The sequence below is a fragment of the Halichoeres trimaculatus genome, unplaced genomic scaffold (assembly GCF_033239565.1).
Source record: "Halichoeres trimaculatus isolate MK-OKI-2021-1 unplaced genomic scaffold, fHalTri1.1 fHalTri1_scaffold_18, whole genome shotgun sequence".
Classification (NCBI taxonomy): Eukaryota; Metazoa; Chordata; class Actinopteri; order Labriformes; family Labridae; genus Halichoeres; species Halichoeres trimaculatus.
Window position 1 is genome coordinate 18,148,376 of NW_027437196.1, and position 27,017 is coordinate 18,175,392.

At 39.3% G+C, this 27,017-nt stretch overlaps 1 long non-coding RNA gene across 2 annotated transcripts in view; it reads right to left on the reverse strand.

The window, feature by feature from the left end:
• Positions 1 to 285: 285 nt before the first annotated feature.
• LOC141807868 (uncharacterized) overlaps positions 286 to 27,017 on the reverse strand; it is a 160,711-nt gene continuing 133,979 nt past the window's right edge. Inside the window, exon 3 of one of the 2 annotated variants that reach the window (XR_012599870.1) lies at positions 286 to 872. This is a non-coding gene — a long non-coding RNA (uncharacterized LOC141807868). Of the gene's footprint in view, positions 1,125 to 27,017 lie in introns of both variants that reach the window. The other variant, XR_012599869.1, reaches the window with a different exon arrangement.

Consider the following 27,017-nt stretch of genomic DNA (forward strand, 5'->3'; position numbering starts at 1 on the left):
GTCATTAAGCCTCCATCTTGGCAATTACACACACACAGATATACATATATATAAATATATATATATATATATATAAGCACATCCACGCACACACACCCACACATGATAAAGCAGATAAAGTGGACCCTGAAGCTTTCAGCCTGCTAAAATGTGTAAAAGTAGACCTTTTGTGCTCAAAATGGTTCCACTAATGGGCCCAGTGTTAATAGCTCTGAATAACGTTATAAAGATACAATCACTTCTTTCTGACTGTGAATAAATGACTTGTTTATTCATATGGTGGACACAAACATACACTTTCCTAAAACAAGCATGTAGAAATATGCCGTATACAACTTTAACCATCAATTAATATATTTTTCAGCATAAAGAGATGGTTGATATATTATTTTTATCAATAAGTTATGAACTCATCAACCTTTTAGTGCTTCACAACCTCAAGCTTCTGTGTTTTATTGTCTCAGTGATTGTTGATGAGAAATTCAAACTGATTTACACTCGAAATAACAAACATAGCATCCTAATGAACCAGCTTTAACTGGAGTTACGAGCACAAGCAGTCTTACCAAGCCAGATTTGAATTATAAATGCGTACTCTTCATCGCTCCTCTGTTCTGAAACATTACGGTGTTCACCTCTCATCCCAGTTCGCTCCACAAAGTCTTGTTTGCACAGAGTAAGCGTGTTTGTGTGTACGTACATCTCACTCCCATCCTGATGTTTTGATCTGGTGTGTGTGTTCACAGTGGACATTAGGCCATCTCTCAAAGCAGTAATGGGCTTTGATTCCCCAGGGTTGCAGTGAGATGGCCACTTCTTACATTAGCCAGTCAGGTATGACAGCGCCACGGCTTGCTTTCCCCTCGGCCAGCCTGGATAAATAATAAATGAAAGTGGTATTTCAGTCCTCCAAATCATCCGCAGGGTCAAGACTCCCTTCTCGCAGTGAACTTTGTAAGATGCGCCGAAGCGCAGCGAGATGCTAAAGGTTAGCGTCTCGGACAAGACAATCGTGCATTCGGCCTGCAAGCACAAGTAGTTTATAAACATCCAGCACAATATCCACCCCCCCTAGTTGTTGGTGAGGAGCTTCTCTTCCTGCTCCCAGTGTCTTCCCTCATCCTCTGTGGAGGAACAGGGAGACAAAGAGGAAAAGTTAGCATTCTCACAGAGCATACATCTGCTGCTAAGCTGGCATTTTGTATTGATTTTCCTGAAGCCTCTGATTTTGAAAGCTTGTAACAGAAGATGAGGTAAATATCATTTTATTTGCTCAAATGGCTTTAGATTGAATGGGATTGAGATGAAAATGGTGGAGACAAGAAAATCTAGATGCGAAAGCAGCAATTTCACATAATTGTCCTCAGACCTGGTGCCAGAATATATTACCATTGTTCCAAAACTGTCAAGCCAGAGCCCTAGAAATGGACTGGAGTAAGAGAAGGCACTTATTCCTCAAGTCTTTGACATGTTTGACTCTCTGCTGACAAGGTTTCACTGTGATGCGGTTACATTTATCCTTTCTTTACTTCAGCTCAGAGTATCAGTTACCCCAATGCAAATTACATCCTTGACACCCGTAAAGACTATGCCACTTCTGGGTTGTATGAGACTCCGAAGTCAAAATGTCAATACAAGTTCAGACGTGGGAGTACTATCAGATCAGTTTACCTCTGAAAGGAGTTAAACACTGAACATTCCCACAGGAAAGCAAACAGGTCTCAAACTGTATTTCAGTTCACTCTAAACACAGTTTGCTGAACTTTTGAATTTCAGTACGAAGGATGCATTTCCCAAAACAACAAGGTAAAACTAGGAAATGCTGTGAGTCAACTGGAACATTTCATCCATGTTTCAAACTAAGGTGGGTAAAAGTTGCTGTGACCAAAGCAGTCAAGTACAGCGTGAAACCAAAGTGGTTTAACGTTGGAATAACTTGAAACTAAGAATGTGTGTGTAAGTTATTTAACCCTATATTGCCAAACAACTCACTTTTGATACATAAGTTTCAAAGATCTTTATCTCAACTACATCATTCCACTACAGGCAGCTGAAGTTGTATGTTGCCCCTTTTCAAAATGGCTGCTCTTATGACATCGTCCACATACTGGTTTTAAGGTAAAACTGATGATTTTCAAGAAGTTGCAGCAAGAATAACATCTAAACTGTTACTTATTTCTTAAACAAGTATTTTCTGCATTGAAAGAAAACATATCAAGTAAAAAACTTAGCAAAAACCAAAATTGCAAAAACTGCTAAATTTATTAAATGTGGTACGAAAAATATAAAATAAACAAAATGTTAAAGCAGATAATAATAATAATAATAATAATAATAATAATAATAATAATAATAATAATACTATAATGATAATAATAATAAAATAATAATAATTAAAATAATAATAATAATAATAATAATAATAATAATAATAATAATAATAATAATAATAATAATTATTATTATTATTATTATTATTATTATTATTATTATTATTATTATTATTATTATTATTATTTTTTATTTTTTATTTTTATTTTTATTTTATTTTTTTTATTATCATTATTATTATTATGTGGATTCTGTCATAAGGGTTGATAAACATCTTAGTTTCATACAATGTTAATTTTCCAGCTATTTTTTTGACAGGTCAGGCTTTACAAGGTTAAATGATTAAGTGTTGTCAGCCTCACTGGTCAGCACCAGCATTACTGGGCCTAAATTCCCAGTAATATATGTAGTGCCTGAGATAGAGTGCTGCCACCTGTCACTAGCCAGAGCTGTAGGTCTGGTTAATGGCTACTGCTGTGCTGTGCTGTATCTATGCTTTAATACCCAGGTGTGAACAGACGCAGATAATAAATTGTTTTTCATAGCATGGCACAGTTTGACAGTATTTTGATCTCAAAAGTAAAGCTCAAGTTGTACTGGGGTTGTGTCTGGTTGACACATTTGAACCAGAGAAATGAGTATCCAGCACAGGCATGTGGATGTTAACATGTCAGGACTGAAGGCTGGTGGTGCTAGCCATGCTAATGTTGTTAGCTATACCTAGCATACAAATTGACATTAGGTGCCCACAAATTATTGTAATTCCACTGTTTTTGTAATGTAAAATACATGTTTTGACTGCTTCGTCAGTGTTTTCATACCTTATAACTAGCTGTGAGTTCAAAAGAAAATCCTCTTCATCTAACTACAGGGAAACATGTTGCATCCTGACTGTAGATTTCTTTTGTACAAAGCTGCAACTTTTTCTGAAGCTAGCAAACACTGCTTGTGCAAATCCAGATTCCCAGAGTCTAAGGTCTTAAAGTCCACTAAGTAAAGCAAAGAAAGCACTTTGCAAGCAAGTTTTCACAAATCTACATGTGAAAATACAGAAAAACTTCTGTTAACCTGAACATGTCAGTACTACTAAAGAATTTGACAGCCAAAAAATAACATCACATTGCAAGGACATCTTCTTACTCCTCTCTAACAACATAACAAAAATCAGAGAGGTTAGAGATCAGATTTAGATTAATAATTATTTTACAGGGGACGTGTTATACAGTGAAAGAGTTCTGGTTTATTTCTGACTCCAATGCTGCATCATTTTACAAACGTCCCTGTGTGCAGGCAAGTTTCAGAGCACAGTTAATAACCACTGTTTATAACCCCATTCCAGACTGCCATTCTGCTTCATTTTTCTATTTACCCTGGAAGGTGAAGTTAACCTTCTTCAGCTCATTGTAGCCAGAGGAGAATGGCAGAGATTAGTGTATTGGTCGTGGTGCTGTGACTGTGCATAAAGCACACGTCAAGTCCAAACTGCATGGACAGTTCAGGTTTTCCTACAAAGCAGAAACAAAGCATTTATATATCTTTGTGGATTGTACAGGAGAATATGGTTTGATGCCTTTCGATTGCTCAAACCCATATATTGACATTTAGAAGTCTTAGTACTTGACTAAATACATTTTCTCCAACAACATGAGAGGATAAAACCTGATTTCTTTCCGGCTGTTGGCAAAATTTCCTCTAGTGGCACTCAACTGTTCCAGCTTTCATTTTCTGTATGTTTTCTTCTGTCTATCCATCAACCCTCCAGCTCATCCATTCATCAATCAAGCAGGCTACTTAAGCCAGAAACTCATCAGAACAAAGCAATCAGCCTTGTGCATCAGTCCTCTTTTCATTAGAGGCACATACAAACTCACGGTGAATGCTTTGTGTTTGTGTGTGTGTGTGTGTGTGTGTGTGTGTGTGTGTGTGTGTGTGTGTGTGTGTGTGTGTGTGTGTGTGTGTGTGTGTGTGTGTGTGTGTGTGTGTGTGTGTAGTGTTTAGTGTGTAGTGTGTGTAGTGTGAACGCCTATTAGTCGAGGTCAGCTAATTATTTGGCCAGGCTAATGAAGGTCAGTGTGCTTGTCTGTTTCCATGCTGATGGTCTATACTTGATTGAGATAAGTACTCTTCTTCAACCTTCCTGTCATCTGCCACGTTCATCAAGAGATGGTACAAAATTAACAGCACACTTTGATAAAGCTTGTCTTAAACGTTAAAATAACAGTTTTGCATTGTCTGAATGAAAACAAAGGGCAAAACCCAGACATTTGTCAGTGGACAACTCACACTGTCTCATTATACAAACAAGTGGAACTTTCTCATTGTGGTCCCCTTAAAGGGGCTGTGAGGACTTTTTAAGTGATCTTGAAAAAATCTCCCTTCTAGATATGTGCCTGACCCTAATCCCCACTGTAAATGAGATTATCAGCACCAATATAGGTTGTTTCAAAATGCTACTTCGTAGCGTCCCAATCAAGTCGAGCAGGGTTAGATTGATTTACGGCACATCACAGTCTCTAAGACAACACCACGCCAGCTGACAAAGTTTAGTAGTAAGAAGAGAGATCTGTGTTTTTCTCTGCTGAAAACAATATCTTGCATCAATTTTGTAGGGATGGTGGACACAGGAGCCTAACTGTCACAGAAAAAGGACAGAAGAGCAGAAGAAAGCTAAACAGGAGAGTGATACAGTCTGACCTAAAGGCTAAGAAAAGAGCTAAACTGTTAATATGTTCATTTTAACCCACAGTTATTGCAGCAGTTATTCTGCTGTGGTCTGTTCAAAATTGAAAGTCTTATCAATAAAATGAAAAATTAGGTTATGTTAGCTCTGTTTGGTAGATGAGTGGCAGGACATAACCAGGATTCACTGAGATTACACATTATGGACATGTCTTAGAGCACCGGGCTGTCAGTAGCGCTACGAACGGCTACCAGATTACAGTACAAACTGACAAAGTTTGCTTGTTGTCATGTTTCAAACAACAGCGCTAAGTAGCTGTAAAGTTAAATACCTTACCTCGTTGCGTTGTATCCAGTAAAAAACTGTCTTGAACAAAGAAAATTTGTTCAAAAACAAACACGCCTTGTTACAGGTCATATCTTCACAACAGTGTGTATGACGCTCTAAGCCAGAAGGTGGTCCCATTAAAACAGATCCTCATCATAGCATCTTTAAACTACTGCCCTTATTTATAAAAGCTGCGCAAAACATTAGTGAAAACATTTTTGGGTGATTTTCAAATAATCAAAACCTTAATTTAAATTGAAAGTAGTGTTTATGATTCAAGTGTTGAAAGTAAGCTTGCAACCTTTCATTCTTTATCTCTTGGAGAACAGGGCTGTGACTCAAATCGCGTACTTAAGTACTTGCTCTTACTTGTGTGTATAAGTACATTTACACAATGGAAAAAAGCAGTACACTTTGATTTCTCAGCTGGCACACTCAAAACAGTCAGAAGTCGAGTGTGGAACGCGGGACACTTCTCACCCTCAATGGTCGCCACATTGGCCACGTAGAGAGAAGGAGCAGAAATGGTTAAAATGGTGAATGATGGTTGCAATTAATAAATAAAAGAAAATCATCTGGAAACAGTTCTAAAATGCAATCAACATTTCCAGTGAGTGAGAAGCCGCAGTGTTTGATTTGAGACAACAATATTCTGTGGAAGTTAGAACACCATGGTAGTAAGTATAAAGTGTACTTTATGTAAGTTTACGAACAGAATATGATTCAAGACACAGCATAGGTCTCTCTGGAATACCATTTTATACCCATTAATGTCATTTTGTTGCAATCAGGCCAAATTTTACTTCTTTGTTTATCTTTACACAAATTCTTGCAGTGTTTTGTTGTTCCAGCTCAAACTTTTCTGAAATCTGTTGCCTGCATGAAAAGCAGTTGAATTGTACTTGTGCTGTTTCCAATCAAATGTAGGTATTTTTACTTATCTGTTTTAATCATTCCATATTCATTCATTTCCACATTTTCTTTTTATAATTTGGTGTTGTTTAACATGCAAGGTTTTAGAAACAGGATGAAGGGTTAACTGACCACTGACTGCACATCTTATTTCTGAACATAATTCTTTTTTTTTTTTTTTTTTAGCATTTCTACTTTCAGTGAAGTGGAACTTTGCTTCAAGCCCCCTTGTATAAAGTACTTTGTATCTCAAAAGGAGTATTCCTGGAAGAAAAAAGTATGAAGTCAAAAATAAAACGTGGAATGGATAGATGTCATCTTCATAAAGACTTTCATCCCCTGAATGGATTTCTAATTTTAATTTTAAACGCAGGTAGCTCCACATTCCAGCCACTCATGAAATGATCTAAAACGCATGCTCTGTAATTATCTATGATGGAAAGGAACTCTAATGCCAAAGGTATTGTTCATATACATACAGGCTTGTCACAACTGAAAATGTGGGCAGAGAATGGTGTCATTATAATGATGGATGGGCCAAAGCAAATTAGCCAGATTTGATAATAAGAGTTAAATTACATATCCACTTACCTGGATGCTTAATGAACTGAAAGCGACATTGTCTATTATTCTTGAATCATGCATGATTAGCACTCTCTGTGAATATGTCCAGGCTGCCTCAGCTGTCACTCACTCCAAATCAAATGCAGGACTCTTCTATTGTGCGTGTGAGCTCTGGGTGATTGTAACAGAAACAAAGATCTTGACTCCATTAATGGTGGCCTTTTAGAGAGGGACAACTGTAATTGGAGAGTTTGATTTCAAATTAGATATAACTTTGCTCATCGTGACGGTAAAAAGGACAACCTACAATGTAAGAAAAAAACGGCTAGCAGATGCGGCTGCCACATTTCATTTACAGGATTTTTCATTCAGAGTTCTGCAAAAAAATACCATATCATAATTTTCCTAAATCATTTACAAAATATCCCTTTAAAGTAGTGACAATGCAGACAGTTCTGCAGAAAAATATTGTTATTTAACAGCAAATACTTTTTGTTGGGATTGTGTTTTGTAAACATGAGTGAGGAGGGAACACAGTGGACATAAGACATTGCTGTACATTAAGGTATTGCATAGGGGCAACAGGCTGCCTGTGCAACACTATCAACGAGCTGTGTAATCTTTATTACTCTGTATTTTAAAATTGACCAGCATGGCGTAGGCAATCAATGTTTTTTGTGTTAATTAACACAAAACACACACTGTAAAGATCACTAGACACTTAGTCTGCACCATAGAGCACAGACAGCCGGTTCCACGCCGTGGAGTACAGACGGCCGGTCCACAGCACCATCTCAATGCACAACTGCATCTCATATAAACAGAGTCCCTCCTCACTCACGGTTACAACCACTATCACAACAAAAATGACTCTGCTATGAAATAACAGGGAAACAGGAAATTTAGGACAATAACCAATGGAGGACAAAGACCAGTGATGTATATGAAGAAAGTGTTTCCAGTCAGTTTTGTTTGGAGTTTTTTTGGTTTTAAAAATTTGTCACTGATCAAAAACCAGTTTATTGTTAAAGCATTATCATTATTGCAGCCATGGATGAGGAGGGAATAGGGCGCAGCTGCATACAGTACATTAATCTAATAAGATTTACCTGCAAATTCCAGGTAAAAACAATAGATTATTAGTATGGAAATAAACCCTTATTAAACAAAGCTGCAAATTTAGTTACAGACAATTATTGTCATTTTACATCAGTTTGACTGTGATTTAAGAGAGAAGAAAAGAGAAAACTGTATTTTTCTACTAAAAATTGAAAAATAAACATTGTATGTCATTATTAACAAAATACTTTAAAAAAGCATCAAGGTTGTTATTTTTTCAGGTAATTTCTGTAGTTTCAAAGTTTTGTGTACCATTTTTGAAAAACAGAAAAAAAGTGAAAATTTAGGGTTATTGAGCATAAAATTAAGATTTTTTTAACAGTGATTTCTACTGAGGCTGCTTACATGGGTAAAAATATGGGTGATCATGGATTTGTTGCAAAAACAATCAAATGTTCAGCTGAGATAAACTTGTTTTTTTCCTACTAGCCATAAAAGAACATACATACTGTACATTCATGGAAGGTCTGTGGATTTACAAATAGAAAACCAAGTGTTTCTATTATGTCCAGGAGTGTCAGAAATTCTACGAGAATTCAGATGTGAACCTTGATCATGTTGCATTCTTGTTTTGATATGGCACATGGCGTTTGGATTTTTGACACAACTCTTTAATATTTTGGGCTCTTATTCTGTGCATTAAAAACATTTGCCTGTTATCAGTTAACATAATGGGAAAGACCCTCAGTTTCATTTCAAATAAAAATGAAAAAAAAACAACTTCTCTCTAGCCCTCCTATTAAAAGAAGATCACCCCATCTATAATTTGTAATTCAGTAGGTCGGTCCCAAAATTCCCAGCTTTTCTAATAAGGAATGGCTCCAAACATTTCTCCTCCACCAGCCTTTCTCCCTGTCTGGCTCCCTCTGCGAGCCCCAGTTCCTGGGCCCCAGCATCTCTAACAAGCAGCGGATACAGCGCTGGATTACTGTAGGCGTTAAATCAATAGCTGCTGGTCTCCCAGGCACGGCTATAGATTATGAATCAGTGTTGGTGAGCAGAGCGCCATGGTGGCGAAAGGGAGAAGGGAGACAGCAGAAGAGGAGAGAGAGTGAGAAAGGGAAAGAGAAAAATACTGATTATGATCCACAGAGTTGAGCCATTACCTTGAATACATAGATTTTGAATGATAGGGAATTTTTACTGTGAGGTACATTAGGAATTTGGGATTAAATTATTGCATTACGCTCTTCTGATACGTTCCCCTTAACTCAGTTTATGTAATGATTGATTCAGAGTTAGCTGTAAACAAGGGACAAAAGCCACAATGTGCTGTAAATACAGGAGACATAAGGTTTTCAACACAGCCCTGCCAATATCTATATAACTGATCTATGGCAACAAAGCCCATTAACCTGCGCTGAACCTTTAGTAATCTCTGCAGTGAGCTCCACTGTTTCCAGCCCTGGGTTTAATTCTCGGCCCTCTGAGTCCTGTTTACAGATGGTATCTAAGTGGCTTGATTCAACTGCCAATGAATATTGGCATGTGTCTACACCCCATAGACCCTGCTATTAGGGCTGGAGACCACAGGGTTAGCCAAACACAAACTGAACATGACATCTCCCTCGCCTCTGCGCGAGCATGCACACACAAACACACATCTGTTTGTTCACAGTCATGCATGTGCTGAAAAGAGAAAAGAAAAGTCAGTCGTTCATGCTTAACACAGATTCTCCCAGATATGCAAGCATCATAGTTAGTGCCCAAAAAACACAGTCATACAAACATGTGCTCAAACGCATGCTAACAAACACACACATGATCCTCAACCTTGCTATGGGGTGGGTTGCTAGACCCATACTGCCCCCTGGCTCGCCTCGCCTCTTTCTGTTTGTCGAGCAGCGCAGACGCCCGAGGAATAACTTGTCTCCCACCACAGATTCAGGGTCAGATTACCCTGGACCAGCTCCCTAACCTTAGCCATTAGACGGATAAGAAAATATCTGTTCCAAGATCAGTGGCTGGGGGCTGGAGATGATATTAAGGAGCTGTCAGAGGTGACTGAGTTCAGGGTCAGGCCCTCAGGGGGGCATCAGGTAGAAAAAGGGTCGACCCAGGATACCGTAGATCAGAGCCTGAGAAAAGGCACACTGGGTATGCTAGATTAAGAGCAACATCTGAATTTAAAAAAGACTTGCTAACACCTCTAGCTTAGCCACAGATGTACAGCGCTGAATGGTAGCCGAACCAACCTGACTTAAAAAAACACAATTATAATGACATGTTAAAAATTAAGTTACATCAACATTACTAATTACCTATTATCCCAAGCTGCTAATTACATCTTTTAGTGACTAAATAGGCTAGGTAAAGTGCTAGGTTGTAATGCAAAGCAATTATAAAGCACTCCTAGGTTTATAAGTGTTCTCCCTTTGGATAATTGTAGAGCAGACACGGTGTTAACTGTTAGTTGCAGGGTCTGGTAGTCACGGGCTGCCAGCTATGTCTGAATGACTGACTCTGGGAAGTAGCTGTTGCTTTTGTATGGAGCTGTCAAGGTCAGAAGGGACACACACACATACACATGCATGCACAGGCACTCACAATTCCTCCCAGATATCCAGAAACACACACAAATACATACACACACATACACAGCAGCAGAATGATTAATCTGTCAATCAATGCTCCCATTTCCTGCGGTGAGCCCTCCTCTTCTCGCTGCAAGGTTCCTGTGAGCAGCAACCAGAGTTTGTGAGATTGCTGTGTGTGTCTGTGTGTGTTGCTCTTCCATCATGTATGTGTGTGTTTGATTTGTGCAATCAGAGCCTGCTCACAATATTTTGCACACTGTGCTGCGGCTGCACGGCTGAAACGCAGAACATCACCTTGCAGTATCCAATCTCCTTATTCTGCATCGCCGCTGCACAGTTTTTATGGCATGACGATTTCACTGCATGCTGGTCTAATGACAGCAGCTGAGTGAGACCTGGCTGTTCAAAGAGGGGTTGTGTCTAGTGAAGCCATTAGGTCTAAATGGAAGCACAAAAGATGCACAAAACAGCGTGGGATATGGTGGCAGACAAATATGTCACAGCACTGGTAGGACTGTTTTTTCAAATGCTGATCTTCAACAGCAGTAATGGTGGATGGCGATCAGTTGACCTGTGTAGAAGAGCGGTACTTAAAGGTAACTCAAGTCCAACATAGAGAGTATAACTCTGTTAAACCACACAATAAATCACAATCCAAAAAAACAGTATCAGAATAGATTGCTTTTGACGGAGCCATGGTATCAACGACTCAACCTTCCACTCACCAAAGCCCACATTGAAGCTATCACTAAAATTTTTAAGATTGCTCAGGATAGTACAGGAAGTTGTTTTTGCGTTGGTTATGTTCTATTTCACTGATTTCTGTTCTGCTCTGCTAAACTAGTAAAGATCGCGACTTATCGATTTTATATGTCAAACACCTAACCAGTCATTAGTTCTTTTTTTCCTTTAAGTTATTTTTTGGGCTTTGTATGCCTTTAACTGGATAGAGGAGGACAGTGGATAAAGTAAGAAACAGGGCGAGAGTGGGGAGTGACATGCGGGAAACAGGCCATCGGCTGGATTAGAACATGGGCCATCAACCCAAGGGTGAACCTAGACCGCTAGGCTATTAGTCATTACTTTTTATTTTAACTTAGAATAAGAGAACTGGAATTGTAAAATATTAAAGTATTTCAAAAATGGACTTAATGAAAGGATGTTAAGAAATGTTAAGGAAAAAATATTTTGGATGTGTCTTTCAGTGTCATTGTTTAAACCATGTCCACGGTGTTAACATGGTGGAAACAGGGTCTATGACCCAGTCGTGGGCTGTTTTCGAATTCACCTGCTACACACTGCTTATGAAAGTAGTATGTAGTTTTCATTTTCACTTCTGATATGGGACCAGGCGCATTGCATTGTGGGTAACAGTAGGAGAAGCAGACTGATCCGATGGATACTGTGGATTTTTTCAGATTCAGTACATCATCCGGGTATTTTTTGCATACTACAACTTTGACATTTGTTCGCATACTGCATACTACATTTTGGTTGAATCAGTACGCATTGCTAGTATAGTATGCGAATTCGAAAATGGCCATAGTCACTAATGAAGCCCTAAATGTTCTGGCTTCAATTTTTGGGGAGCTGCCAAGCAGAACATCTTGAAAACAGGGTAACATTTCAGCCTTTTCAATTTGCATTCAAGTTTTTTCAAACTTATAGTCAACCTCCATAGGTACTCTATGGTCCAAACAAACCCCTCAAACCTTAAAACCTGAAATAACTAGCGCCAAAAGACATTTTTCCATTTTGTTGATGACCATAACTATTCAATTTTCTATCTAACACTACATTAACGCTCATCACCTCATTGTAATGCAAATTCCATAATGTGATGAGCATTGGATTTTTTCTCTGCCATGTTGTTTACAGTATCTAGAAAAACCTAATTATTACTTTCCCTATAATTGTTAGGATGCTGAGTTTGATAATCAGTTCACGATAACGGTTCACATTTGTTTTCTTGGCCTTAATGAGCATCATAATATGTTGAATCAATTTCATTATACTTATAGCGTTCCAATTTAATGACTACTGCAAAAGCGTGTACATTAAATTAACTTGTGCAATAAGACAGTGCTTTTCAGTTTCATTAATTGTTTTTTGCAAATGGATATTCGAGCTTATCAACATACACTGAAAATATTATGGTCATTTACCAGAATAAAAGTCTCTTTTCATCCACTCTGTTATATTTATTTTCCAGCACACTGATTCAAATGGGTTATTACTGGTACAATGAAATGTTTTAAGCTGTTATTTCTAATAATTACCTCTAATGTTTTCATACTATACCATAATATACTCAGAATGATGCTACAGTTAAAGTTATGGCATGAAAAGTGTAAGTCCTCTGGCAGCATTTAAAAATCTTACATCCTTAACCTTGAGTGCAATCTTAGTGTATTCTATCTCACTACTCTCAAGGTGCTGAGAGAACATAGTGTCCAGTGATCGCTAGTACGCCACCATCTCCAACTAATCACCTCTTCTCGCCCTTCCTCATGCGCCCTCGTTTACTCCAACACTCTCCCTCGTTCTCACCATCACTTAATCTTTTCAACCACCCACAGCCTTTGCTGGTGCTAATTGCACGCCACCATTCAGCTTGAGAAGATTGTGGAAAAGTTGGAAAATCAGGGACAAAGCCATTAGTGCTTTACTGGGGAAGCTAAAAGAGTTAGCTTTATTCCACTGGATCCAATCCACGTCAATCACATTGTAGAAAATTGGATTCCTGAATAAGGAAATCCCATGAGGGAGGTTAGGCTGTCCATCTGGATCAGCAGATGACTCCTCTTCTTCTTCTCTTCCTCCAGTGTCTGTCTTTCTCTCCACTAGCAAGGTTCTGTTCTCACTTTAGTGAACCAATAGGGCCATAATAAGTATTGATTAAGCTATTAGCCAGCATTACCCAGGCACTGGCAGAGACTGTGTTTAGAATCAGCACCTCAGGAGTCTGTCACACTGTGACACACACACACACACACACACACACAGTTTCAAGAGGCTGATTGGGAGTGCAGTGGGTTAGTTAGTTAGTTAGTGGGCTGACTAAACTACCATTCTCTTTTCCATTTGCCTCTGTCTCCCACTACCTATCCACTACCTCTCTATCCAGCCCTGTAACTGAACTCCAATCAAGTGAGGACACAGTCCAGAATACATGGCGTTCCAATGAGATGAGTGCAAGTACAACACAACAGACACACACGCATGCACACACCGTGAAACGTGAGGGATCAGATAAAAGAGGCTTGATTACAAAGGACAAGGTCATAGTGAGGAGTGACACAGGTTGGAGGCAAGCTATCAGAGTCAAGAATCACACAAACACCTGCAAGTACACACACAGACGCACACACAGACGTACACATACACACAGTTATATGGTTACTAGACAGGACAAATGAAAAGAGGTGTTCTGAAAGCTTTCGAACAAAGAAGACAATGTCTCGATGCAGGGACATTGGTAATGAGTGACTGTGTAAAAACTAAAAAGACAAACAACATCAACATGTTTGAAATATCTCGTCTAAGAAGTTGCCTGATTGAGTGATTTCCAATACATTGTCAGGATGAATTACCTCCACTTAATAAGATCCGTGCTGGAAGTAGAGGATGGACACTTGGAGAGGGAGGAGAGAGGAAACGACAAGTATTAATTTGGGATTTTTCACAAACTGACACTCTAGTCTCCATCCTCAAGCCCTGGGGCTGTGTCACTTCTCACCCACTCTCACACACACACACATATATACAGACACACACCCCTCAGTCCCTCTCTGTGTCGCTCCCCATCCTTCCACCCCTCCCTCCGCCTTCCTCCTGATCATGGAAGAAATTCTGTGGCGTAGCAATTACCCAAGTCTTTTATCAGTCATTTCAAAGGAGGAAAATTAGAGCAATTGTGTCAGGATGGTCATATGGGCAGAAATTGCACACTTATTGGGTGCACTTACGCCGGTGACTCCAGCTCCCTGCACTGATGGGGCCCATTGTTAGGGGACGGTACCTTTCCAGGCCGCTGATTGGGACTGAAAGCTGATTCAACCCCACCCCACCACACCCACTGCACCCCACCAAAGTCTCCCTCCGCCTCAAAAAATTAAAAAGGAGTCCCCCCATCATCCATCGCTACCCCAACCCTTTACCCAGCTTTTGTCTACAAGCTGCAGCCCCCCTCTTTAATTGAATATAAATTACAGCAGTGCTTTGGTTGACGCAGACTATCATCAAAGTTAGGACTGAGCCAGCGTCTTTTCTTTGAGGGATAATTCATTTGACCTGACTCCACTTGTCCTGCCTAACCTTGATCTTTCTTGACACCCACTACCTGCTTGCCTCTGTGCTTTATTGTAGCTTTTTTTTAATTTAAAAATCAGAACTGACCAGTGGATCACTGATGGATGATAAATTCTGAGAATAATCCACATCTGTATTTTTGTTAGAGAGCCTTTCATGAGCTCCTTAAAAAGCAGACGTTTGTTGAATCCAAAGGATACACATTTCAAGATGCATATGACAAAAAATGGAAAAAGAGAATTTGCGAGGTTTCATTTTGATAATTATGATGGAATCTTACATTAGCCCAGATTATCAGCATCTGAGTCGTAGTAATCTCTTAGAATCCATTTTTTAAGCCTCAGTTGGATTGAGACACCCAAACCTTTTCAAAATGTCACCTGAATCCAGATTTTCAGGCTAAATTCTTCACTACATGGTGCTGAAAGGCTTACGAAGTGATCAGAGGACACAGGATCCACTGATTCAAACAGTAAATGCTAACTGTGTTGAAACTCATCTGCCCCCACCTGACCTCAGGAGATGATAGGCCGCCGAGTTAACGAGTGAAGCCTCTATCTAACAGTAACACTGTCTGCTGGCAGGGATCTTTCCCTAAATGCTAACTAGATTCAGGCAGTGAATCCTAGCAGTAAATGCTAAGTCTATGGCTTAATCGTCGACTCTAGGCCCTTCGCACCACAGGGAGCTGCCAGGCCTCTCTATTCCCACTCCACTGGCCACACATCTCCACTCAATCTGTCTTAGCATATTGATTTCCCAGCTGTCTCGTTGGTTCCTAACATAATTATGGCTGGCTGTGCTAGGGGCACAGGCGCAGGGCTAATACATTTACACCAGGCCCCATCAGCGCGGGCTTATATTCATGTCATTGGGAGAGGCAGGAGATTGGATGCCCCTAAGAGGCAGATCTTCTAAGAGAATTTGGGGGGCTTTGCTCTAATGAAAAAGGGAATTAGCTGGCCTGACCTCCGTCACATTGTTGGATCAATAGCAACTTCCATGAAAATATTCAGGGAAAATAAAAAGAGGAGTAAATGAGACATCTGTTAATAAAGATGTTTATTTATGCAATCTATTGGATTTTCCAGTTTTAGAGAAGATGAGTTATTTAAACCTATGGCCAAATGCTGCTTTGTATAAAGCATTAGCTAAAAATTCTGAAATTATATTTTTGAAATTCATATTGTCTTCGACCAAAAACATTTTTTTGTAAATTAACAAGTGCAGGTCATCTGTAATGCCATGTATATTGATGGTTGCTTTTAATTTTTTTAATTTATAAACATCACTGGTGCATCTTTACTCTTTAACCTCAGATGTCTCTTTATTAATTTTTAAATAAAGCTTCTTCTTTTTTAATTTTTACACCATCCACAGGATGAGGTACAAGAAAAGGAAAAAAAAAACCCTTAAGGAAGGGGAGAGAGAAAAGAAGGTCACAGTCTATCTGTTTCACGGTGCCTAATTGTTGTCAGAAGCTGACCTAAAACGCAGAGACAGTATTTTTCAAAGTCAAGGATGAGGTAGAGGAGGGGTGGGCAATTCATCACGCTATCTCCCTCCCTCCTTCCTTCTCCTTTCTCCTCCTCCACCCAACGTCCGGGACCAGCGAAGGTCTGCTAGTTATTTAATTCCATGGATCAGGCCCTTAATGGCAAACTCCAGCCCCATAAATTAGACATGCACTCGATTAGGATGTCTGGCTCAGGATTCTGGCCGAGGTATGATACTGACATGGAAGGTCATGCCGGCTTTCGGAGATCTATTGCAATTAATGATCATTTAAAAAAAGCAGTGGATAGAGTTGGAGTCTGTCAGCAACTTGCAGGTTGTTGGTATAAATAGATACGCTTTAACAGAACAATCATGCTGAGCTGTAGAACAAACGGTTTCATATTTAAAAAAAAACTGCAATTGAGTAGAGTCTGCTAATTAAACACAATTAACGCCCAATCAGCGGCCTTGTTAACAGAGTTAAATTACTGCACAGAAGTGGAATAAAACCTTTCAGTGGAGTTTCTGCCATACACGCTGTTATTGTAATCATAAGTACGCCGGCTACACTTGAATACTTTGAAGAACAAAGCAAACGTGATGACTGTACCTACACAACTCATATGTATGTGTAGGTACAGTCTGTGTGCAACAAATAAAATGTCCTCTACAGGGTAGACACAAGGGGCTGTGATCAGCATGGTTCCTTTCCTGATAGAATTGATTCTATTGTATTTTTCAAGCACGTGAATACATGAAGCATGTTTGAATGGCTGGACCTGCACTCACTTAAGCCAAATGACTTTATTGTTCCAACAGTTTGATATAAAGGTGGTATTTAGTGTCATATTATTGTAAGGGTTTTGGTCATAAACTGTGTATGACTGAATGAAACAGCCTTTCTTTTGCTTGTTTTCTTTTTTTTAAAGAGAATGGTGAGGTTTCTCTTCCCTTGCCAAATTTTGAGTATGTCTATCAGCCTTTAATTTCTTTCTTTCTTTTTTTGTCTTGCTGGCATTTTGGACAGTCCCGAGCAGTTGCTGACAGTTATTTTGGCTCCTGGCGGCGGCAGACATTGACTGTCAACGGGACGTCTCCTTTCTTTTATTCATTTCTTCGTCTTTCCTGAGAGATGCCGCTGAATGCAAGTCAGCCTTTTCTCCCTGGAGGGTGGGGGGCTGTGGGGGGAGGAGAGGAGTGGTGGTGGGAGGGGAGTGTAAGGGGGGGGGGCATACGAGAGGAGAAGGTTGGTGGAAAAGGGCTGCAGGGGAAGGTGGTGGTGGTGGGGGTGATAAGACATGTCGGGAAGGTGGACCGTCTCGTTTTCTCTCTTTGGTGTGTGTTTGGTTCTAAATAGTGGTGAGTGAGTGTATGTGTGTGTGTGTGTGTGTGTGTGAGTGAGTGTACATGTGTGGAGGGTTATTCAGGAGGACACTCTCCTGACCATCAGATCAGCCTCCATTCTGACATTCCTGCACTTCCTCAGCCTGAAAACACAACCACAGTCTGAGTGAATGCGTGTGTGTATGTGTGTGAGATTGGGACACAACAAAACACGTCTATACTTCACATTTCTGTGTTTATAACAGTCACTATATTTCTGTGTACAGAAAAAGGTGTGTAAGCTTGAAACAAATTCATACGTGGTTATGCAGCTGCCTGTGTGTGTCTGCGATGTGACCTGTGCGATTGTATATTCTCGTCTGTGTGGGTATAATTGGGATGTTTTGTGCCAGGGGAACACCAGCAGCTTCATTTTTTTTTTTTCAACAGCAAGCCAGCCAGTCAGAGACCATAATGGGTGTTTTTGCTTGATGAAAGCCTCAAAGCAGAGGTCCAGTGTCTGTTTTGATAAAGGGAATGTGCATGCCAGTGAGTGAACCCTACATTGATGCTCGGATAAAACACATGATCAATAAAATAAACAGTACATCACCTCTATTAGTGACACAACACCAGGATCAAGGTATGTGGAAATGGAAGCAAAGGGGGCCGGTGGGGCTGCAGAGGTTTTTAGATTTCGTTGAGGCAGAATGAGATGCTGGGCTGTGTATTGGGACTGTGAGATTACTGAACTCAAAGTAATAGTAAGCCTAAAAAAAATACACCAGAAAATAATAAGCCATGGCAATGCTGCGGCTGCTTGCAGTAATGACTGAAAAACACATTTGTATTGATGATTTTCCTCACATTCAGATACGAGATTCAATTTGCAACAGGAAATAACACAACATGTTGACAAGTAACATAAATAGCCTGATTGGACAAAGTTGTCTACGTCTGCCAAAAACACATCGAAAAAAGTGACTAAAGCCCAAACAACTCAGCCTTAATGCAGATACTAAAAGCCTTGAGAGTGGAGTTCCTCACTCAGCCAAATTGATATCTGTTTGCACTTTTTTTCTGTTTACAAGGTGTGCAGATTAATTTGCAACATGCCCCCACACACCCATGACTAAAAACTCTTTCCTCTGCATTAATTTAAGGCAGCTTTTTCTGAGAGCAGCAGAGATGAAATAATGACAGCGATTAGATTACTATTCTTAAGGATCCATTAGTCAAAAATGACACCCAGGAAATCACACAGTACATTCTAGCCTAATGCAATAAGGTGCCAATTATAACACTCATGTGGAATAAGTGGAATCCTCTCCCCCGTGTTGGCTCAGGAGAACACAAATCATCATTACTGTGTGTTTCTTAATGCTATCTGCAGAGAGAGGCATTAAGAACAGGCTAATAAGTTTAGCTCCTGCAAACAGAGTGCAGCTGCATGCTCCATTTTCGCACACGTTTTCCTTTCTCTTCTCATCAGCTTTTTGGACCTATCAATCCATCATGTTGCAATGTAGTGCAGTGTTCTCAGTGTTCTTGTCTGTCCTTCTTGCTGTCCTTCCATTATTTTTCTACAAGTGCCTTCCTTCTCAAGGCCCAAAAAGCTGTTTTATAACAAACCCAAATATGTAAGAGTCCACCTCAGGACTGGCCTTCAAGTATTTGCCTTTATGGGACCAAACTTAAGAGAATACTCTTTAAAAAGTAGAGTTACTCTGATTAAGGGGGTCTAAGTATTCAATAATTCAATATGTTTCACAAGCTCCAATATGAAATTGTGGATGGAGACGAGGGTGGCATCAAATCGTACGGGGAAAAAAAGAGATCCACATTTGTATTTTTAACTGATAGCTGCTGCAATCATCGAAAAGTGAATGAAGGACGGATGGTGAGAAGCAGTTACATCTTTGAACCTTGTAGAGCCATCCAAGCCAAGGTGCTAGACTTCATCTGCAGGCTGCTAAAGTGTCACTTCCCCCTGCCACCACGTGTCTCTGCTCTGCCCTCCATCACAGCCATTATACCGCTAACTCTCCGTGTTCATGACACACTAAATACTGAAATTTGTGAGGTCGTTTTAGCATCCAATAAATATATATGTTACATTGGTTAGAGACACGATGAGAGCCAAGGACAGAGACGCCAAAGGTCTGTGGTTTTTATGTGTTCTCGATGAGTTCTGACCTGTGGACTGTTCACAGGGAGAGTCACAGCACTGTACAATGACAGGAATCCATAAAACTACTGGATTTAAAGAAAGTTAAGAAAAATATTTATGTTTTAGATTATTTAGATTATTTTAGATTAAAAAAAATCTATTTTAGGTTTACAGTCTTTTCATGCATAATGTACATTTAACCAGTTAAGAGTAGGCAAAAAGCTGGTCTGGCCATGAGTATTTGCAAAGGCCTCGCGATACGCATTACGGTACTTGGGTCATGATACGCTAATCTCGATATCACAATATTGTGATATGTTTTGATATTCCACACATTTAACTATTTGATTGAAAACAACATTTTTATTTTGTTGTGTTAAAAATGATGGAAATCAGATGCAGTGTTTCGCACATACACTTAACAAGTGTGTTAAGTTTGTCACTTTAACTACTGTGACATTAAACCAATATTGCAAAAAAATATTGGATAAATAAGTGGTGAGTTGGTGAAACTGATAAATGTCACTTTGTGTAACCAATGTTACTCATAAAAATCTAAAATTGCGCAAAATATGACTATGATTATTATTTTTAGAGGTGCATCGATCACAATTTTCTGGCCAATCACCGATCACTGATCTTTAAAAAGCCTGACCTGCTGATACCGATTTGGGCCGATACCGATTTTTATTTTTTATTTTCTATAACTGACTGCATATTCTTTTATTGAAAATCGTTGAACAATACGTGTGATAGAATAAAATCTTTATGTTTTGACTTTAACGACCAATAATGTGTCCTGAGTTTTAGGTCTCAGAGCAAAATGCAACAATGGCTGGCTGTCAGACCTTGCCAGAGGTATGTAAGATCAGCTTCAGAAAATATTGATGCTTACGGTATTTTGAATATACTTTATGATTATATTTATTATACAGTTTATGGGCAACATAAAGTTGAATAGCTCTTCAACACCATCTACTGCAGTGGAGGCGTGGAAGACGTACTGCACTTCCAACTCACCTAAAACATGAATTTTTATTTTAACAAAACTGTTGATATCAAAAGTTGAAAAATCAATATTTTTTCACACCTCTAGTGCCCAGGATTTCATTTTATATTTTGTTTTGCAAATAAAATACATGATTAAAACAAAGTAGTCAAAGGTTTCCTCTGGATTGAGGAAGGGCATGTTGCAAAATATATGGCTTTTAGAGAAGTTCAGAACTCAAACTAACATCCATAACCTCTTTAAAGCCTTGTACGCACAAACAAAACAAGTCAACAGAGCTGACCTAGGTAACAAACATTAGCCGAGTGTTTGGCAGCTGTGAGCTAACACTGATTTCAAGCCACCAGCTATAAACAAGCAAAAAAGCTGGCGAGCTAATAACTTTGTCCGACTTTGCCACCAGCGGCCCACTTGTGGGCTGTTAGCAGGCTGCCAGCAGGGAAGGGCATGAACCGCTAAACAGAATCCTGCTGGGCTGGAGCAACTTTTTCCCCCCAAACTTCATCTCATTGGATGAAAAGACAAAAAGAAGGAGGAAAGAGAGTTTTGATGGCAGTAAGGCAAAGCCGTGGGGAATCTCCGACGATGATGAAAGCAAACTCTCGAAGAGCCACAAAACACCACACACCCCCTCCATTACATCAAGGGCCGAGCAAAGAGAATTATAATAACACTGGCTTTTCTTTTTTAATTAATGAAGACTGTTATTTGGTAGGAGGCAGGGCAAGCTGTAAGGGATGTGGGATGATTGGCAAACATCAAAAAGGAATAGTGTGTGTATGTATGAGAGTATCTGAGTCTTCCTGTATGCATGTATTCAGGGTGTGATTGTGTGAATACGATTGTGTGCTTCGTGCGTCCGCTAGACCAGCTTGTTGCCTTTAGTAAATATGCCCATCAGTGGTAAGCAGACTCTGGCGTTTGTCCATGTGTGTGTGTGAGGCTTTTCTGCATTAACGATTGAAGACGAGGAAATGAGGAGAGGAAAACATTATTCATACAACACATTATACAAGTTATGGAAACTTTGAGAACTTCCCCCGTTTCCACTGAAGGTGGTTTTAATAAGGTTCCATGGGAGTTGGTGCTTCAGGGTGTTGACTAACGGTGTGTGTGTGTGGATACATGTGTGTATATCTAGTGTCTGAATGTTCAGTGGTGGGGCGGCACGTGGTGTGTATTACACATCAAAGAAAGGTCAGGCTCAAACACAGAGTCAGGCTAAAGGTTAGGGCATGGCTCTATATAGAACAGAGGGAAGGATGGGGCTTATCAAAGCTATCACTTGGAGAGAGACTGCGAGAGGTCACCAAACCCTTGACATGACGTACAGATCTAATGTCTTAGCCAAAGATCAATACGACTACACACAGACAAACCAGATAGGCTTAACATCAGTGTAGCCCCACAAGCCACTGAAACCAAGCCCTCACTCCTTCAACTAGAAAAAAAAGGGCCGAGAAGAGGATGTGAAACGAAATGAAAAAAGACAAATAATCAATTAAACAGGAGCAGAAGAATGAATAAAAGAAAGCTTTCTTTGGATGCAAACGAGTGCTGGGAAAAGTGTTTCTTCACAATTTTGAAAATTTGATGGTGATTTTTTTTTCGCGTGCATGCCAAGTGTATTCAGAGCATCAGATGGAATAATGCAATGAATAATGCAGATCAGAGGTGTTGAGAGATCATTGCCGTGGATTAATATGCATCAAGCCTGAAGCAGACAGACAGAGACGGGTAGAAAGACAGATGGATAACTGATTGATCGACTTTTCAAACCTTTATTTACACACCCTTCCTTCTGCACTTAATGACTAGTCAGTTGACTTTCACCGCGCTTGTCTCAGAGCCCTACAAAAGTGAATTACCTCCGCTGACAGTTAAAATGGCTACGGCCTGAAGAAAAAAAAAAAAGGGAGCAGGCATCATCCTTCTTCCTTGTGACTTCCATTCGCCTCTGCGTTCCTGAAAGTGACAGGACGCAGTGTGTTTTTGCTTACTCATCAATATTTCAGAGCACTACACATGGAATGCTCCAGTGACTTTGAATATAGGGCCCGTGCGTACACCTCTTCTCTCTTCCTTAGTGATATGACATCAAGTAATGCGCAGTGAAAGTTGAAAAACCAGTGCATCAGGGAAGGCCCCCCCTTCCTAATGAAATCTGTGAGAGAATTGTGGATGACGTTCAAGCCTTTATAAAATGAAGCACTAAGAAATATAGGAAATGGGAAGAGGATTGGATGGAGGGCAGTGGTTCTATAGGGCTAAGAGATAAGCATTTGTCATGGTGTCTGTATTGCATGCACTCCACACAAATGGGAGGGTTTATGAATGCAAAGCCAAAGATATCCATGCATACAAACAGGGGAAAAATCAACCACATATGCAATGTCCAGACAGTACGTTTTTTAAATCAAGCTGTGCAGAAATCTGAACCTTTCAAAGATAAAACGTTTTTTAGAGCGAGCAATCTGCTCATTTAAAAGTCTTCAGTCACTGTTGTAATCCATGCAAAAAGCATGCAAGTGTTTAGTTCTTGTGCATGATTTTAAGTGCACATGAGTGTGTGCTTTCCACCATATGTGTGTGCATCCACAAGCGTGCACTCTTGTGTGTGTCATCTGAAGCATAGAGTCCATTTATCAAGGACAAAAGGGCCCCCAAAGTGTCAGAGACTAATGGACGTGGCCCCGTCCTCTTTCTCCCCCCGTTGTGATCATCCTCAGAAATTAATTAGAAATAACGAATAGACAGTCTTTTTTCCCTCCACTCTCATTTATTACAATGGTAATTGCTCTTCCCTCATTGTAGGTTAAGTCTTTAAACACTGTCTTACATCAAGACATGCTCATCCTTGCCATCTATAATTCATGATATACTTTGCACCAAGCAAAGCTGTTAAATATTTAGTGACTCATTGCCTTAAACTTAATCACCCTCTGATAAATGCATGTGTTTTTCCCCTCGTTGTGCCCCTCTCGCTTTCTGCTCCCCAATCAAGAGGATACACACTCCAACTAGTTGTATAATCTATTTTTAATTTCTCCATCAGAAATTAACATAACACAACTTAGCATAATGTATTAATTACAGTACATTGTTAAGAGCTACATTATGTTCCTGTGAAACAAGCTATTATCATTGTACTTCATGAAGTATTAAATCTAATCCATTTTTAAAGAATGCTTAAACATTAATTTGCTACACTTGCTGCTAACGTCTTTGCTCATCAAACTCAATTTTCCCACAGCTGTTAACAAGCGCTAACTCTGAAGAGTTTGCACTCCATCCTTTAACAATGACCTCCTGTTTAACCTCAAAGAGTTTTTGTATGCCTCTTGTGATTTCTTCCAATGCTGGTCTGAAAAGTACAATGGTGCAAAAACAATGCTTGTTACAGTTCTTTAAAGTGGAGTGGATTTCCACTGGATTTCAAATTTGTGCATAACAGTCAAATGGAGCACATTTATTCTTAAAGTTAAGAGGACTGTAACATATCACTATCTTTGAAACGGGATATTCTTGTGATTATCACTGATTCAAGGCTTAATCTTTAAAACATCACAAAGATCTGAATCTTAATTTCACAGTACAAAAACCAAGGACCCCTCTCACCCCGGACACCACACGTTTGATCTTTTACCGTCAGGCAGGCGGTACAGGTCTATCACTACAAGGACAAACCAGTTCAGAGACAGTTTCTACCAAACAGCAGTAAGGGTCCTGAACAAAGGCTTAAATCACTACCTCATTTGTCGTCATATAATTACAATATAACAATTACCTCTATGTCATCAACGCAACTGAACTTATGGCAGCTATTTTGCACTTTGCACTGTTTTGCAGTGACTGAAGGGCTTTTGCAATTTCGTTGTACTTTGTTGCAATGACACATAAAGTTCTATTCTATTCTATTCTATTCTATTCTATTCTATTCTACTTTATTCTATTCTATAACTTACTTAACCAAAACACAAGTTGAAAACGATATGTGTTTGTCCAAAATATACCAATAACAAGCTGAAGCCTTTAACTGTTTGAACAGAATGATTTGTTACAGAGTGAAATGGGGCAAAAGTCTGGGTTCACCAAACAACCAGAAAAGAAGTGAGAAATGTTAAACCTTTCTACTTTTTGCTGAACCATGATCCTTATCATGCATTTCAAGGTACAACAAAATATGCGATGAAGCTCCCTGAAAAGGATTTCTGCAAACAATGTTCGACTCAAAACGACACAACTTCTGTGTACTCTGGGTCTTGTTTCTTTATCCAAATCATTACATCTTACAGAATTAAATGCCTTTGCCTTCCCACTCTCCTTACATTCAAGGAGAGATGGGTACCTTTCACATTTGAAACGGTATGGTACCGGAACCCAGTACTGGTACTCAACAGTACCAATTTTCGGTACTTTTCTGTGTTTATGTGGTAAAATATATTAATTTTTCCAATAAAAAAAAAACATATATTTTTTCAATCTAACATATTAGTTCTTCAATATATAACCTTGCAATGCTGTGTTCATGTCCAGCACGGAAAATCACCTACTCTTCCGCCTACTCTTCTGCCTACTGTTCCACTCCCTAACAGCCACAAGGATGCATTTAGGTACCTACACATGGTACCTTTTGATTAGGGATGTCCCGATGTTACATTTTCACTTCCGATATGATACCGACACTGCAGCATTGAGTATTGGCCGATACCGATATCAATCCGATACTATATCAGCATTAAACATGCATACTTTTATTACGTATTTTGTAGTATGTCTGTCATGTTACAAAAGGCTTGATTAAGGGATATTATTCAAACAAAGAACAGTAGTCAGCAACAGTAGGTATGAGGAAAAACTGACCCATTCATTATTAACCAATGAGTAACAGAAACTGCTTATATCGGAGATTTTAGATGCATTCCGATACGATACTGATACTTGTTTTTTTGCTGATATCGGACCAATATCCAATATCAATATCAGACTGGGACACCTCTACTACTTTACTTATTTTACATAAATCGGTACCCAGTACTTTTGACAGAATTTGATCAGTACCTATAAAGGCACCCTATTCAGGACTTGTCCTGCATGCTCTTTTAATACCTACTCTCACTTGCACCATAGGGTTTAATGTTTTGTCTATGACTTGCAACGAAGAGGGCACCATGCAATGTATGCAGATATCAGCAAATAGCAAAGCTGTTAAGTTTTATTTCTCCAACAATTCATTTCTGCATCATGTATTAAGAACATGTTTAATGTGAACTATGCAGGCAGGACACATTGTCACTGGTGTTTTCCACTTGGTTCTGATAGAAGCTGTGTTGATTGTTATCCTAAGTTTGCATTTATTGTGCTTCCTTCTTCAGTTAGCTAGCTTCCTGATTAGATTTTGTTTCAAATCACTTTCAGTATGTTGGCGTGTGCATTCTCATGTGAAAGGTAAGTACATCTTCTTGGGATCTGGAAAATCAGACAGGAAGGTGCAAAGTATGTCCTCAGAGGAAGCTACTTTCTGCTAAAGTTTAACCAGTTAACATTACATAAAGCAAATAAAAAAAGAAAAAAAGTAGGATTTAGTTGTAATGAAATAAAATGGTTATAAAGAACTCAAGTTTTTATTCTCGTCACTAAACTCTATAAGTCTTAATTTTTTTCCTCCCATGATGGCAAAGTATCATCTCAATTCAGTTAAATTTCAGTTTACAAGTGAAATACTATTTTATAATGTAGCTTTGGTGGGGCTCTCATAAATGGATTTACCAATAAAATGTTGAATTTACAGTATTTACAGATGGTAACCAGCAGCCATATTTTCTGTAATATTTCACCAGGGATCAGCAAAGCCTCCATTCTCCCATCACTGAGGAGAAAAATTGTACATCAGAGCTCATTTCTAAAGGTATGAGCAGCATCAGTCAGCATGAGCAGAGCTCTAACATTTCTCACTTCCTATTTTGACTTCCTGATTTACATCCAGACTGCCTGTCATTGGTAGCAGAGATAATAGGCGGGTACTATAAACAGTCTTTAACATTATCATAAAATCACAGATGTAAATACATACACACTCTTTCAAGCTCACCTCCCTCCTCTCCAAAGACAGGAGTACATCTTTAGAATCTAAACACCTTCCTCTCTTCCTGTCTTTACTCCCTCCTCGTGCTCCACTCTTTCTTTCTCTCTGTATCTCTCTGAGGCACTCCATCTTCCTGATGTTTAATTCATCAC